The sequence below is a fragment of the Taudactylus pleione genome, unplaced genomic scaffold (genome assembly GCF_031769625.1).
Source record: "Taudactylus pleione unplaced genomic scaffold, aTauple2 ptg000021l, whole genome shotgun sequence".
Taxonomy (NCBI): Eukaryota; Metazoa; Chordata; class Amphibia; order Anura; family Myobatrachidae; genus Taudactylus; species Taudactylus pleione.
Genome location: NW_028284423.1, coordinates 16,557,501 through 16,572,500, shown reverse-complemented (window position 1 = coordinate 16,572,500; position 15,000 = coordinate 16,557,501). Strand labels below are relative to the sequence as shown.

At 31.2% G+C, this 15,000-nt stretch overlaps 10 non-coding genes across 10 annotated transcripts; all 10 read right to left on the bottom strand.

Moving 5' to 3' along the window:
• Nucleotides 1-214: 214 nt before the first annotated feature.
• Nucleotides 215-286, bottom strand: TRNAC-GCA (transfer RNA cysteine (anticodon GCA)). Its single transcript has one exon. It is a non-coding gene; the product is annotated as a tRNA-Cys (tRNA).
• Nucleotides 287-1,976: 1,690 nt separating this feature from the next.
• Nucleotides 1,977-2,048, bottom strand: TRNAC-GCA (transfer RNA cysteine (anticodon GCA)). The gene has a single exon. It is a non-coding gene; the product is annotated as a tRNA-Cys (tRNA).
• Nucleotides 2,049-3,375: 1,327 nt separating this feature from the next.
• On the bottom strand, nt 3,376-3,447 carry TRNAC-GCA (transfer RNA cysteine (anticodon GCA)). The gene has a single exon. It is a non-coding gene; the product is annotated as a tRNA-Cys (tRNA).
• Nucleotides 3,448-4,774: 1,327 nt separating this feature from the next.
• On the bottom strand, nt 4,775-4,846 carry TRNAC-GCA (transfer RNA cysteine (anticodon GCA)). The gene has a single exon. It is a non-coding gene; the product is annotated as a tRNA-Cys (tRNA).
• Nucleotides 4,847-6,162: 1,316 nt separating this feature from the next.
• On the bottom strand, nt 6,163-6,234 carry TRNAC-GCA (transfer RNA cysteine (anticodon GCA)). Its single transcript has one exon. It is a non-coding gene; the product is annotated as a tRNA-Cys (tRNA).
• A 1,691-nt stretch (nt 6,235-7,925) lies between these two features.
• TRNAC-GCA (transfer RNA cysteine (anticodon GCA)) lies at nt 7,926-7,997 on the bottom strand. Its single transcript has one exon. It is a non-coding gene; the product is annotated as a tRNA-Cys (tRNA).
• Nucleotides 7,998-9,324: 1,327 nt separating this feature from the next.
• Nucleotides 9,325-9,396, bottom strand: TRNAC-GCA (transfer RNA cysteine (anticodon GCA)). The gene has a single exon. It is a non-coding gene; the product is annotated as a tRNA-Cys (tRNA).
• A 1,326-nt stretch (nt 9,397-10,722) lies between these two features.
• TRNAC-GCA (transfer RNA cysteine (anticodon GCA)) lies at nt 10,723-10,794 on the bottom strand. The gene has a single exon. It is a non-coding gene; the product is annotated as a tRNA-Cys (tRNA).
• A 1,688-nt stretch (nt 10,795-12,482) lies between these two features.
• TRNAC-GCA (transfer RNA cysteine (anticodon GCA)) lies at nt 12,483-12,554 on the bottom strand. The gene has a single exon. It is a non-coding gene; the product is annotated as a tRNA-Cys (tRNA).
• A 1,683-nt stretch (nt 12,555-14,237) lies between these two features.
• TRNAC-GCA (transfer RNA cysteine (anticodon GCA)) lies at nt 14,238-14,309 on the bottom strand. Its single transcript has one exon. It is a non-coding gene; the product is annotated as a tRNA-Cys (tRNA).
• Between the last annotated feature and the right edge of the window lie 691 nt (nt 14,310-15,000).

The window sequence follows — 15,000 nt, the reverse complement described above, 5'->3', positions numbered from 1 at the left end:
TTTGCCTTCTCTAAATTATAGATTTCTGTAAAAATTTCTATAAAAAAAATGAAATTTACCACTCCAACTGTGTTATCAGGAAGTATATAATGTTAAAGTTTCACTTTTTTTGTTTTCTTGCTCTTACTTGTGTTAGCTTTTCCTGTACTTAAGTTTCAAACTAGCTATAAACTGCAAATTGAATCAGTACCTTTACACTTTAAAATTTTGGTAAAGGGGGCACCCGGATTTGAACCAGGGACCTCTCGATCTGCAGTCGAATGCTCTACCACTGAGTTATACCCCCAATTGCGTACAAGATTTTAAAAACATTCACATTGCAGTCTGAAAGTATAGGTGTTTGTACTATATATGTTGTCTTATAGGATAAATAATTAATATGTATATTTATGGTGATGCTTTGGAGTTATTAATCTGGGCTTGATTGCAGAGTTCACATAGGTGTAACCTGTGAGCATGCTCAAAAGGGAACTTTGATCATCTAAAGCTCCAATTTGGTCAGTTATAGTGACATCAGGACATATTGTGACTTTATATTTTGGGAGACCAAACAGAACTAAGAAAATACAAATTCTTAGTAACAAACCTATATAAATTATTTCAAAAAGTAGCTGACAACAGTAAATTATTGCTAATAAAATAGGACATTTTGATTTTTGGGCTTGTGGGCTCAGATGTTCAAAATTGAGGTTTGATGCAAAAATTTGAATGGCCTAGTTGCAAAATCAGTCTGAGATCAACCCCCAATTACAACAACAGTTCCAGAATACTGCAATGTAATTGCTTAATAATTCCTTATTTAATTATCAAAGAGGGTGAATATTAAAGTACACATGTTTCATGTTCAGTTATATTATACTATTCTAAATATATTACTATAGAAAGGACAGAAATTAAATTGAGGTTCTGGAACTGTTGGTGGGATTAGCGATTGAACTCAGACTGTTATTGTAATAAGGCTTCTCCTACTTCTTCAGTTTAACCATTTGGGAAAGAAAGTACTTTTTTAAGAGAAACTAGGTAGGTCCTTTATATTTGCGTTCTATAAATTATAGATTTCTGTAAAAATCTCTATAAAAAAAATGAAATCTGCCACTCTAACTGTGCTATCAGGAAGTTTATAATGTTAAAGTATCACTATTTAAGTGATGTTTTTCCTTATTTAATTATCAATGAGGGTGAGTATTAAAGTACACATGTTTCATGTTCAGTTATATTATACTATTCTAAATATATTACTATAGAAAGGACAGAAATTAAATTGAGGTTCTGGAACTGTTGGTGGGATTAGTGATTGAACTCAGACTGTTATTGTAATAAGGCTTCTCCTACTTCTTCAGTTTAACCATTTGGGAAAGAAAGTACTTTTTTAAGAGAAACTAGGTAGGTCCTTTATATTTGCCTTCTATAAATTATAGATTTCTGTAAAAATCTCTATCAAAAAAATGAAATCTGCCACTCTAACTGTGCTATCAGGAAGTTTATAATGTTAAAGTAGCACTATTTAAGTGATGTTTTTCCTTATTTAATTATCAATGAGGGTGAGTATTAAAGTACACATGTTTCATGTTCAGTTATATTATACTATTCTAAATATATTACTATAGAAAGGACAGAAATTAAATCAAGGTTCTGGAACTGTTGGTGGGATTAGGGATTGAACTCAGACTGATATTGCAATAAGGCTTCTCCTACTTCTTCATTTTTAACCCTTTTTTGAAAGAAAGTACTTTTATAAGAGAAACTAGGTAGGTCCTTTATATTTGCCTTCTCTAAATTATAGATTTCTGTAAAAATTTCTATTAAAAAAATGAAATTTACCACTCCAACTGTGTTATCAGGAAGTATATAATGTTAAAGTTTCACTTTTTTTGTTTTCTTGCTCTTACTTGTGTTAGCTTTTCCTGTACTTAAGTTTCAAACTAGCTATAAACTGCAAATTGAATCAGTACCTTTACACTTTAAAATTTTGGTAAAGGGGGCACCCGGATTTGAACCAGGGACCTCTCGATCTGCAGTCGAATACTCTACCACTGAGCTATACCCCCAATTGTGTACAAGATTTTAAAAACATTCACATTGCAGTCTGAAAGTATAGGTGTTTGTACTATATATGTTGTCTTATAGGATAAAAAATAAATATGTATATTTATGGTGATGCTTTGGAGTTATTAATCTGGGCTTGATTGCAGAGTTAACATAGGTGTAAGCTGTGAGCATGCTCAAAAGGGAACTTTGATCATCTAAAGCTCCAATTTGGTCAGTTATAGTGACGTCAGGACATATTGTGACTTTATATTTTGGGAGACCAAACAGAACTAAGAAAATACAAATTCTTAGTAACAAACCTATATAAATTACTTAAAAAAGTAGCTGACAACAGTATATTATTGCTAATAAAATAGGACATTTTGATTTTTGGGCTTGTGGGCTCAGATGTTCAAAATTAATGTTTGATGCATAAATTCGAATGGCCTATTTGAAAAATCAGTCTGAGATCAACCCCCAATTACAACAACAGTTCCAGAATACTGCAATGTAATTGCTTAATAATTCCTTATTTAATTATCAAAGAGGGTGAGTATTAAAGTACACATGTTTCATGTTCAGTTATATTATTCTATACTAAATATATTACTATAGAAAGGACAGAAATTAAATTGATGTTCTGGAACTGTTGGTGGGATTAGGGATTGAACTCAGACTGTTATTGTAATAAGGCTTCTCCTACTTCTTCAGTTTAACCATTTGGGAAAGAAAGTACTTTTTTAAGAGAAACTAGGTAGGTCCTTTATATTTGCCTTCTATAAATTATAGATTTCTGTAAAAATCTCTATAAAAAAAATGAAATCTGCCACTCTGACTGTGCTATCACGAAGTTTATAATGTTAAAGTATCACTTTTTAAGTGATGTTTTTCCTTATTTAATTATCAATGAGGGTGAGTATTAAAGTACACATGTTTCATGTTCAGTTATATTATACTATTCTAAATATATTACTATAGAAAGGACAGAAATTAAATCAAGGTTCTGGAACTGTTGGTGGGATTAGGGATTGAACTCAGACTGATATTGCAATAAGGCTTCTCCTACTTCTTCATTTTTAACCATTTTTTGAAAGAAAGTACTTTTATAAGGGAAACTAGGTAGGTCCTTTATATTTGCCTTCTCTAAATTATAGATTTCTGTAAAAATTTCTATTAAAAAAATGAAATTTACCACTCTAACTGTGTTATCAGGAAGTATATAATGTTAAATTTTCACTTTTTTTGTTTTCTTGCTCTTACTTGTGTTAGCTTTTCCTGTACTTGAGTTTCAAACTAGCTATAAACTGCAAATTGAATCAGTACCTTTACACTTTAAAATTTTGGTAAAGGGGGCACCCAGATTTGAACCAGGGACCTCTCGATCTGCAGTTGAATGCTCTACCACTGAGCTATACCCCCAATTGCGTACAAGATTTTAAAAACATTCACATTGCAGTCTGAAAGTATAGGTGTTTGTACTATATGTGTTGTCTTATAGGATAAAAAATTAATATGTATATTTATGGTGATGCTTTGGAGTTATTAATCTGGGCTTGATTGCAGAGTTAACATAGGTGTAAGCTGTGAGCATGCTCAAAAGGGAACTTTGATCATCTAAAGCTCCAATTTGGTCAGTTATAGTGACATCAGGACATATTGTGACTTTATATTTTGGGAGACCAAACAGAACTAAGAAAATACAAATTCTTAGTAACAAACCTATATAAATTACTTAAAAAAGTAGCTGACAACAGTATATTATTGCTAATAAAATAGGACATTTTGATTTTTGGGCTTGTGGGCTCAGATGTTCAAAATTAATGTTTGATGCAAAAATTCGAATGGCCTAGTTGAAAAATCAGTCTGAGATCAACCCCCAATTACAACAACAGTTCCAGAATACTGCAATGTAATTGCTTAATAATTCCTTATTTAATTATCAAAGAGGGTGAGTATTAAAGTACACATGTTTCATGTTCAGTTATATTATTCTATTCTAAATATATTACTATAGAAAGGACAGAAATTAAATTGAGGTTCTGGAACTGTTGGTGGGATTAGGGATTGAACTCAGACTGTTATTGTAATAAGGCTTCTCCTACTTCTTCAGTTTAACCATTTGGGAAAGAAAGTACTTTTTTAAGAGAAACTAGGTAGGTCCTTTATATTTGCCTTCTATAAATTATAGATTTCTGTAAAAATCTCTATCAAAAAAATGAAATCTGCCACTCTAACTGTGCTATCACGAAGTTTATAATGTTAAAGTATCACTATGTAAGTGATGTTTTTCCTTATTTAATTATCAATGAGGGTGAGTATTAAAGTACACATGTTTCATGTTCAGTTTTATTATACTATTCTAAATATATTACTATAGAAAGGACAGAAATTAAATCAAGGTTCTGGAACTGTTGGTGGGATTAGGGATTGAACTCAGACTGATATTGCAATAAGGCTTCTCCTACTTCTTCATTTTTAACCATTTTTTGAAAGAAAGTGCTTTTATAAGAGAAACTAGGTAGGTCCTTTATATTTGCCTTCTCTAAATTATAGATTTCTGTAAAAATTTCTATAAAAAAAATGAAATTTACCACTCTAACTGTGTTATCAGGAAGTATATAATGTTAAATTTTCACTTTTTTTGTTTTCTTGCTCTTACTTGTGTTAGCTTTTCCTGTACTTGAGTTTCAAACTAGCTATAAACTGCAAATTGAATCAGTACCTTTACACTATAAAATTTTGGTAAAGGGGGCACCCGGATTTGAACGAGGGACCTCTCGATCTGCAGTCGAATGCTCTACCACTGAGCTATACCCCCAATTGCATACAAGATTTTAAAAAAACATTCACATTGCAGTCTGAAAGTATAGGTGTTTGTACTATATATGTTGTCTTATAGGATAAAAAATTAATATGTATATTTATGGTGATGCTTTGGAGTTATTAATCTGGGCTTGATTGCAGAGTTCACATAGGTGTAAGCTGTGAGCATGCTCAAAAGGGAACTTTGATCATCTAAAGCTCCAATTTGGTCAGTTATAGTGACAGCATGACATATTGTAACTTTATATTTTGGGAGACCAAACAGAACTAAAAAAATACAAATTCTTAGTAACAAACCTATATAAATTATTTCAAAAAGTAGCTGACAACAGTATATTATTGCTAATAAAATAGGACATTTTGATTTTTGGGCTTGTGGGCTCAGATGTTCAAAATTAATGTTTGATGCATAAATTCGAATGGCCTAGTTGCAAAATCAGTCTGAGATCAACCCCCAATTACAACAACAGTTCCAGAATACTGCAATGTAATTGCTTAATAATTCCTTATTTAATTATCAAAGAGGGTGAGTATTAAAGTACACATGTTTCATGTTCAGTTATATTATACTATTCTAAATATATTACTATAGAAAGGACAGAAATTAAATTGAGGTTCTGGAACTGTTGGTGGGATTAGGGATTGAACTCAGACTGTTATTGTAATAAGGCTTCTCCTACTTCTTCAGTTTAACCATTTGGGAAAGAAAGTACTTATTTAAGAGAAACTAGGTAGGTCCTTTATATTTGCCTTCTATAAATTATAGATTTCTGTAAAAATCTCTATCAAAAAAATGAAATCTGCCACTCTAACTGTGCTATTAGGAAGTTTATAATGTTAAAGTATCACTATTTAAGTGATGTTTTTCCTTATTTAATTATCAATGAGGGTGAGTATTAAAGTACACATGTTTCATGTTCAGTTATATTATACTTTTCTAAATATATTACTATAGAAAGGACAGAAATTAAATCAAGGTTCTGGAACTGTTGGTGGGATTAGGGATTGAACTCAGACTGATATTGCAATAAGGCTTCTCCTACTTCTTCATTTTTAACCATTTTTTGAAAGAAAGTACTTTTAAAAGAGAAACTAGGTAGGTCCTTTATATTTGCCTTCTCTAAATTATAGATTTCTGTAAAAATTTCTATAAAAAAAATGAAATTTACCACTCTAACTGTGTTATCAGGAAGTATATAATGTTAAAGTTTCACTTTTTTTGTTTTCTTGCTCTTGCTTGTGTTAGCTTTTCCTGTACTTGAGTTTCAAACTAGCTATAAACTGCAAATTTACACTTTAAAATTTTGGTAAAGGGGGCACCCGGATTTAAACCAGGGACCTCTCGATCTGCAGTCGAATGCTCTACCACTGAGTTATACCCCCAATTGCGTACAAGATTTTAAAAACATTCACATTGCAGTCTGAAAGTATAGGTGTTTGTACTATATATGTTGTCTTATAGGATAAATAATTAATATGTATATTTATGGTGATGCTTTGGAGTTATTAATCTGGGCTTGATTGCAGAGTTCACATAGGTGTAAGCTGTGAGCATGCTCAAAAGGGAACTTTGATCATCTAAAGCTCCAATTTGGTCAGTTATAGTGACATCAGGACATATTGTGACTTTATATTTTGGGAGACCAAACAGAACTAAGAAAATACAAATTCTTAGTAACAAACCTATATAAATTATTTCAAAAAGTAGCTGACAACAGTATATTATTGCTAATAAAATAGGACATTTTGATTTTTGGGCTTGTGGGCTCAGATGTTCAAAATTGAGGTTTGATGCAAAAATTTGAATGGCCTAGTTGCAAAATCAATTCTGAGATCAACCCCCAATTACAACAACAGTTCCAGAATACTGCAATGTAATTGCTTAATAATTCCTTATTTAATTATCAAAGAGGGTGAGTATTAAAGTACACATGTTTCATGTTCAGTTATATTATACTATTCTAAATATATTACTATAGAAAGGACAGAAATTAAATTGAGGTTCTGGAACTGTTGGTGGGATTAGAGATTGAACTCAGACTGTTATTGTAATAAGGCTTCTCCTACTTCTTCAGTTTAACCATTTGGGAAAGAAAGTACTTTTTTAAGAGAAACTAGGTAGGGCCTTTATATTTGCCTTCTATAAATTATAGATTTCTGTAAAAATCTCTATAAAAAAAATGAAATCTGCCACTCTAACTGTGCTATCAGGAAGTTTATAATGTTAAAGTATCACTATTTAAGTGATGTTTTTCCTTATTTAATTATCAATGAGGGTGAGTATTAAAGTACACATGTTTCATGTTCAGTTATATTATACTATTCTAAATATATTACTATAGAAAGGACAGAAATTAAATTGAGGTTCTGGAACTGTTGGTGGGATTAGGGATTGAACTCAGACTGTTATTGTAATAAGGCTTCTCCTACTTCTTCAGTTTAACCATTTGGGAAAGAACGTACTTTTTTAAGAGAAACTAGGTAGGTCCTTTATATTTGCCTTCTATAAATTATAGATTTCTGTAAAAATCTCTATCAAAAAAATGAAATCTGCCACTCTAACTGTGCTATCAGGAAGTTTATAATGTTAAAGTAGCACTATTTAAGTGATGTTTTTCCTTATTTAATTATCAATGAGGGTGAGTATTAAAGTACACATGTTTCATGTTCAGTTATATTATACTATTCTAAATATATTACTATAGAAAGGACAGAAATTAAATCAAGGTTCTGGAACTGTTGGTGGGATTAGGGATTGAACTCAGACTGATATTGCAATAAGGCTTCTCCTACTTCTTCATTTTTAACCCTTTTTTGAAAGAAAGTACTTTTATAAGAGAAACTAGGTAGGTCCTTTATATTTGCCTTCTCTAAATTATAGATTTCTGTAAAAATTTCTATAAAAAAAATGAAATTTACCACTCCAACTGTTTTATCAGGAAGTATATAATGTTAAAGTTTCACGTTTTTTGTTTTCTTGATCTTACTTGTGTTAGCTTTTCCTGTACTTAAGTTTCAAACTAGCTATAAACTGCAAATTGAATCAGTACCTTTACACTTTAAAATTTTGGTAAAGGGGGCACCCAGATTTGAACCAGGGACCTCTCGATCTGCAGTCGAATGCTCTACCACTGAGCTATACCCCGAATTGTGTACAAGATTTTAAAAACATTCACATTGCAGTCTGAAAGTATAGGTGTTTGTACTATATATGTTGTCTTATAGGATAAAAAATAAATATGTATATTTATGGTGATGCTTTGGAGTTATTAATCTGGGCTTGATTGCAGAGTTAACATAGGTGTAAGCTGTGAGCATGCTCAAAAGGGAACTTTGATCATCTAAAGCTCCAATTTGGTCAGTTATAGTGACATCAGGACATATTGTGACTTTATATTTTGGGAGACCAAACAGAACTAAGAAAATACAAATTCTTAGTAACAAACCTATATAAATTACTTAAAAAAGTAGCTGACAACAGTATATTATTGCTAATAAAATAGGACATTTTGATTTTTGGGCTTGTGGGCTCAGATGTTCAAAATTAATGTTTGATGCATAAATTCGAATGGCCTAGTTGAAAAATCAGTCTGAGATCAACCCCCAATTACAACAACAGTTCCAGAATACTGCAATGTAATTGCTTAATAATTCCTTATTTAATTATCAAAGAGGGTGAGTATTAAAGTACACATGTTTCATGTTCAGTTATATTATTCTATACTAAATATATTACTATAGAAAGGACAGAAATTAAATTGATGTTCTGGAACTGTTGGTGGGATTAGGGATTGAACTCAGACTGTTATTGTAATAAGGCTTCTCCTACTTCTTCAGTTTAACCATTTGGGAAAGAAAGTACTTTTTTAAGAGAAACTAGGTAGGTCCTTTATATTTGCCTTCTATAAATTATAGATTTCTGTAAAAATCTCTATCAAAAAAATGAAATCTGCCACTCTGACTGTGCTATCACGAAGTTTATAATGTTAAAGTATCACTTTTTAAGTGATGTTTTTCCTTATTTAATTATCAATGAGGGTGAGTATTAAAGTACACATGTTTCATGTTCAGTTATATTATACTATTCTAAATATATTACTATAGAAAGGACAGAAATTAAATCAAGGTTCTGGAACTGTTGGTGGGATTAGGGATTGAACTCAGACTGATATTGCAATAAGGCTTCTCCTACTTCTTCATTTTTAACCATTTTTTGAAAGAAAGTACTTTTATAAGGGAAACTAGGTAGGTCCTTTATATTTGCCTTCTCTAAATTATAGATTTCTGTAAAAATTTCTATTAAAAAAATGAAATTTACCACTCTAACTGTGTTATCAGGAAGTATATAATGTTAAATTTTCACTTTTTTTGTTTTCTTGATCTTACTTGTGTTAGCTTTTCCTGTACTTGAGTTTCAAACTAGCTGTAAACTGCAAATTGAATCAGTACCTTTACACTTTAAAATTTTGGTAAAGGGGGCACCCGGATTTGAACCAGGGACCTCTCAATCTGCAGTCGAATGCTCTACCACTGAGCTATACCCCCAATTGCGTACAAGATTTTAAAAACATTCACATTGCAGTCTGAAAGTATAGGTGTTTGTACTATATATGTTGTCTTATAGGATAAAAAATTAATATGTATATTTATGGTGATGCTTTGGAGTTATTAATCTGGGCTTGATTGCAGAGTTAACATAGGTGTAAGCTGTGAGCATGCTCAAAAGGGAACTTTGATCATCTAAAGCTCCAATTTGGTCAGTTATAGTGACATCAGGACATATTGTGACTTTATATTTTGGGAGACCAAACAGAACTAAGAAAATACAAATTCTTAGTAACAAACCTATATAAATTACTTTAAAAAAGTAGCTGACAACAGTATATTATTGCTAATAAAATAGGACATTTTGATTTTTGGGCTTGTGGGCTCAGATGTTCAAAATTAATGTTTGATGCATAAATTCGAATGGCCTAGTTGAAAAATCAGTCTGAGATCAACCCCCAATTACAACAACAGTTCCAGAATACTGCAATGTAATTGCTTAATAATTCCTTATTTAATTATCAAAGAGGGTGAGTATTAAAGTACACATGTTTCATGTTCAGTTATATTATTCTATTCTAAATATATTACTATAGAAAGGACAGAAATTAAATTGAGGTTCTGGAACTGTTGGTGGGATTAGGGATTGAACTCAGACTGTTATTGTAATAAGGCTTCTCCTACTTCTTCAGTTTAACCATTTGGGAAAGAAAGTACTTTTTTAAGAGAAACTAGGTAGGTCCTTTATATTTGCCTTCTATAAATTATAGATTTCTGTAAAAATCTCTATCAAAAAAATGAAATCTGCCACTCTGACTGTGCTATCACAAAGTTTATAATGTTAAAGTATCACTATTTAAGTGATGTTTTTCCTTATTTAATTATCAATGAGGGTGAGTATTAAAGTACACATGTTTCATGTTCAGTTTTATTATACTATTCTAAATATATTACTATAGAAAGGACAGAAATTAAATCAAGGTTCTGGAACTCTTGGTGGGATTAGGGATTGAACTCAGACTGATATTGCAATAAGGCTTCTCCTACTTCTTCATTTTTAACCATTTTTTGAAAGAATACTTTTATAAGGGAAACTAGGTAGGTCCTTTATATTTGCCTTCTCTAAATTATAGATTTCTGTAAAAATTTCTATAAAAAAAATGAAATTTACCACTCTAACTGTGTTATCAGGAAGTATATAATGTTAAATTTTCACTTTTTTTGTTTTCTTGCTCTTACTTGTGTTAGCTTTTCCTGTACTTGAGTTTCAAACTAGCTATAAACTGCAAATTGAATCAGTACCTTTACACTTTAAAATTTTGGTAAAGGGGGCACCCAGATTTGAACAAGGGACCTCTCGATCTGCAGTCGAATGCTCTACCACTGAGCTATACCCCCAATTGCATACAAGATTTTAAAAACATTCACATTGCAGTCTGAAAGTATAGGTGTTTGTACTATATATGTTGTCTTATAGGATAAAAAATTAATATGTATATTTATGGTGATGCTTTGGAGTTATTAATCTGGGCTTGATTGCAGAGTTCACATAGGTGTAAGCTGTGAGCATGCTCAAAAGGGAACTTTGATCATCTAAAGCTCCAATTTGGTCAGTTATAGTGACATCAGGACATATTGTGACTTTATATTTTGGGAGACCAAACAGAACTAAGAAAATACAAATTCTTAGTAACAAACCTATATAAATTATTTCAAAAAGTAGCTGACAACAGTATATTATTGCTAATAAAATAGGACATTTTGATTTTTGGGCTTGTGGGCTCAGATGTTCAAAATTAATGTTTGATGCATAAATTCGAATGGCCTAGTTGCAAAATCAGTCTGAGATCAACCCCCAATTACAACAACAGTTCCAGAATACTGCAATGTAATTGCTTAATAATTCCTTATTTAATTATCAAAGAGGGTGAGTATTAAAGTACACATGTTTCATGTTCAGTTATATTATACTATTCTAAATATATTACTATAGAAAGGACAGAAATTAAATTGAGGTTCTGGAACTGTTGGTGGGATTAGGGATTGAACTCAGACTGTTATTGTAATAAGGCTTCTCCTACTTCTTCAGTTTAACCATTTGGGAAAGAAAGTACTTTTTTAAGAGAAACTAGGTAGGTCCTTTATATTTGCCTTCTATAAATTATAGATTTCTGTAAAAATCTCTATCAAAAAAATGAAATCTGCCACTCTAACTGTGCTATCAGGAAGTTTATAATGTTAAAGTATCACTATTTAAGTGATGTTTTTCCTTATTTAATTATCAATGAGGGTGAGTATTAAAGTACACATGTTTCATGTTCAGTTATATTATACTATTCTAAATATATTACTATAGAAAGGACAGAAATTAAATTGAGGTTCTGGAACTGTTGGTGGGATTAGGGATTGAACTCAGACTGTTATTGTAATAAGGCTTCTCCTACTTCTTCAGTTTAACCATTTGGGAAAGAAAGTACTTTTTTAAGAGAAACTAGGTAGGTCCTTTATATTTGCCTTCTATAAATTATAGATTTCTGTAAAAATCTCTATCAAAAAAATGAAATCTGCCACTCTAACTGTGCTATCAGGAAGTATATAATGTTAAAGTATCACTATTTAAGTGATGTTTTTCCTTATTTAATTATCAATGAGGGTGAGTATTAAAGTACACATGTTTCATGTTCAGTTATATTATACTATTCTAAATATATTACTATAGAAAGGACAGAAATTAAATCAAGGTTCAGGAACTGTTGGTGGGATTAGGGATTGAACTCAGACTGATATTGCAATAAGGCTTCTCCTACTTCTTCATTTTTAACCATTTTTTGAAAGAATACTTTTATAAGGGAAACTAGGTAGGTCCTTTATATTTGCCTTCTCTAAATTATAGATTTCTGTAAAAATTTCTATAAAAAAAATGAAATTTACCACTCTAACTGTGTTATCAGGAAGTATATAATGTTAAATTTTCACTTTTTTTGTTTTCTTGCTCTTACTTGTGTTAGCTTTTCCTGTACTTGAGTTTCAAACTAGCTATAAACTGCAAATTGAATCAGTACCTTTACACTTTAAAATTTTGGTAAAGGGGGCACCCAGATTTGAACAAGGGACCTCTCGATCTGCAGTCGAATGCTCTACCACTGAGCTATACCCCCAATTGCATACAAGATTTTAAAAACATTCACATTGCAGTCTGAAAGTATAGGTGTTTGTACTATATATGTTGTCTTATAGGATAAAAAATTAATATGTATATTTATGGTGATGCTTTGGAGTTATTAATCTGGGCTTGATTGCAGAGTTCACATAGGTGTAAGCTGTGAGCATGCTCAAAAGGGAACTTTGATCATCTAAAGCTCCAATTTGGTCAGTTATAGTGACATCAGGACATATTGTGACTTTATATTTTGGGAGACCAAACAGAACTAAGAAAATACAAATTCTTAGTAACAAACCTATATAAATTATTTCAAAAAGTAGCTGACAACAGTATATTATTGCTAATAAAATAGGACATTTTGATTTTTGGGCTTGTGGGCTCAGATGTTCAAAATTAATGTTTGATGCATAAATTCGAATGGCCTAGTTGCAAAATCAGTCTGAGATCAACCCCCAATTACAACAACAGTTCCAGAATACTGCAATGTAATTGCTTAATAATTCCTTATTTAATTATCAAAGAGGGTGAGTATTAAAGTACACATGTTTCATGTTCAGTTATATTATACTATTCTAAATATATTACTATAGAAAGGACAGAAATTAAATTGAGGTTCTGGAACTGTTGGTGGGATTAGGGATTGAACTCAGACTGTTATTGTAATAAGGCTTCTCCTACTTCTTCAGTTTAACCATTTGGGAAAGAAAGTACTTTTTTAAGAGAAACTAGGTAGGTCCTTTATATTTGCCTTCTATAAATTATAGATTTCTGTAAAAATCTCTATCAAAAAAATGAAATCTGCCACTCTAACTGTGCTATCAGGAAGTTTATAATGTTAAAGTATCACTATTTAAGTGATGTTTTTCCTTATTTAATTATCAATGAGGGTGAGTATTAAAGTACACATGTTTCATGTTCAGTTATATTATACTATTCTAAATATATTACTATAGAAAGGACAGAAATTAAATTGAGGTTCTGGAACTGTTGGTGGGATTAGGGATTGAACTCAGACTGTTATTGTAATAAGGCTTCTCCTACTTCTTCAGTTTAACCATTTGGGAAAGAAAGTACTTTTTTAAGAGAAACTAGGTAGGTCCTTTATATTTGCCTTCTATAAATTATAGATTTCTGTAAAAATCTCTATCAAAAAAATGAAATCTGCCACTCTAACTGTGCTATCAGGAAGTATATAATGTTAAAGTATCACTATTTAAGTGATGTTTTTCCTTATTTAATTATCAATGAGGGTGAGTATTAAAGTACACATGTTTCATGTTCAGTTATATTATACTATTCTAAATATATTACTATAGAAAGGACAGAAATTAAATCAAGGTTCAGGAACTGTTGGTGGGATTAGGGATTGAACTCAGACTGATATTGCAATAAGGCTTCTCCTACTTCTTCATTTTTAACCATTTTTTGAAAGAAAGTACTTTTATAAGAGAAACTAGGTAGGTCCTTTATATTTGCCTTCTCTAAATTATAGATTTCTGTAAAAATTTCTATAAAAAAAATGAAATTTACCACTCCAACTGTTTTATCAGGAAGTATATAATGTTAAAGTTTCACGTTTTCTTGATCTTACTTGTGTTAGCTTTTCCTGTACTTAAGTTTCAAACTAGCTATAAACTGCAAATTGAATCAGTACCTTTACACTTTAAAATTTTGGTAAAGGGGGCACCCAGATTTGAACCAGGGACCTCTCGATCTGCAGTCGAATGCTCTACCACTGAGCTATACCCCCAATTGTGTACAAGATTTTAAAAACATTCACATTGCAGTCTGAAAGTATAGGTGTTTGTACTATATATGTTGTCTTATAGGATAAAAAATAAATATGTATATTTATGGTGATGCTTTGGAGTTATTAATCTGGGCTTGATTGCAGAGTTAACATAGGTGTAAGCTGTGAGCATGCTCAAAAGGGAACTTTGATCATCTAAAGCTCCAATTTGGTCAGTTATAGTGACATCAGGACATATTGTGACTTTATATTTTGGGAGACCAAACAGAACTAAGAAAATACAAATTCTTAGTAACAAACCTATATAAATTACTTAAAAAAGTAGCTGACAACAGTATATTATTGCTAATAAAATAGGACATTTTGATTTTTGGGCTTGTGGGCTCAGATGTTCAAAATTAATGTTTGATGCATAAATTCGAATGGCCTAGTTGAAAAATCAGTCTGAGATCAACCCCCAATTACAACAACAGTTCCAGAATACTGCAATGTAATTGCTTAATAATTCCTTATTTAATTATCAAAGAGGGTGAGTATTAAAGTACACATGTTTCATGTTCAGTTATATTATTCTATACTAAATATATTACTATAGAAAGGACAGAAATTAAATTGATGTTCTGGAACTGTTGGTGGGATTAGGGATTGAACTCAGACTGTTATTGTAATAAGGCTTCTCCTACTTCTTCAG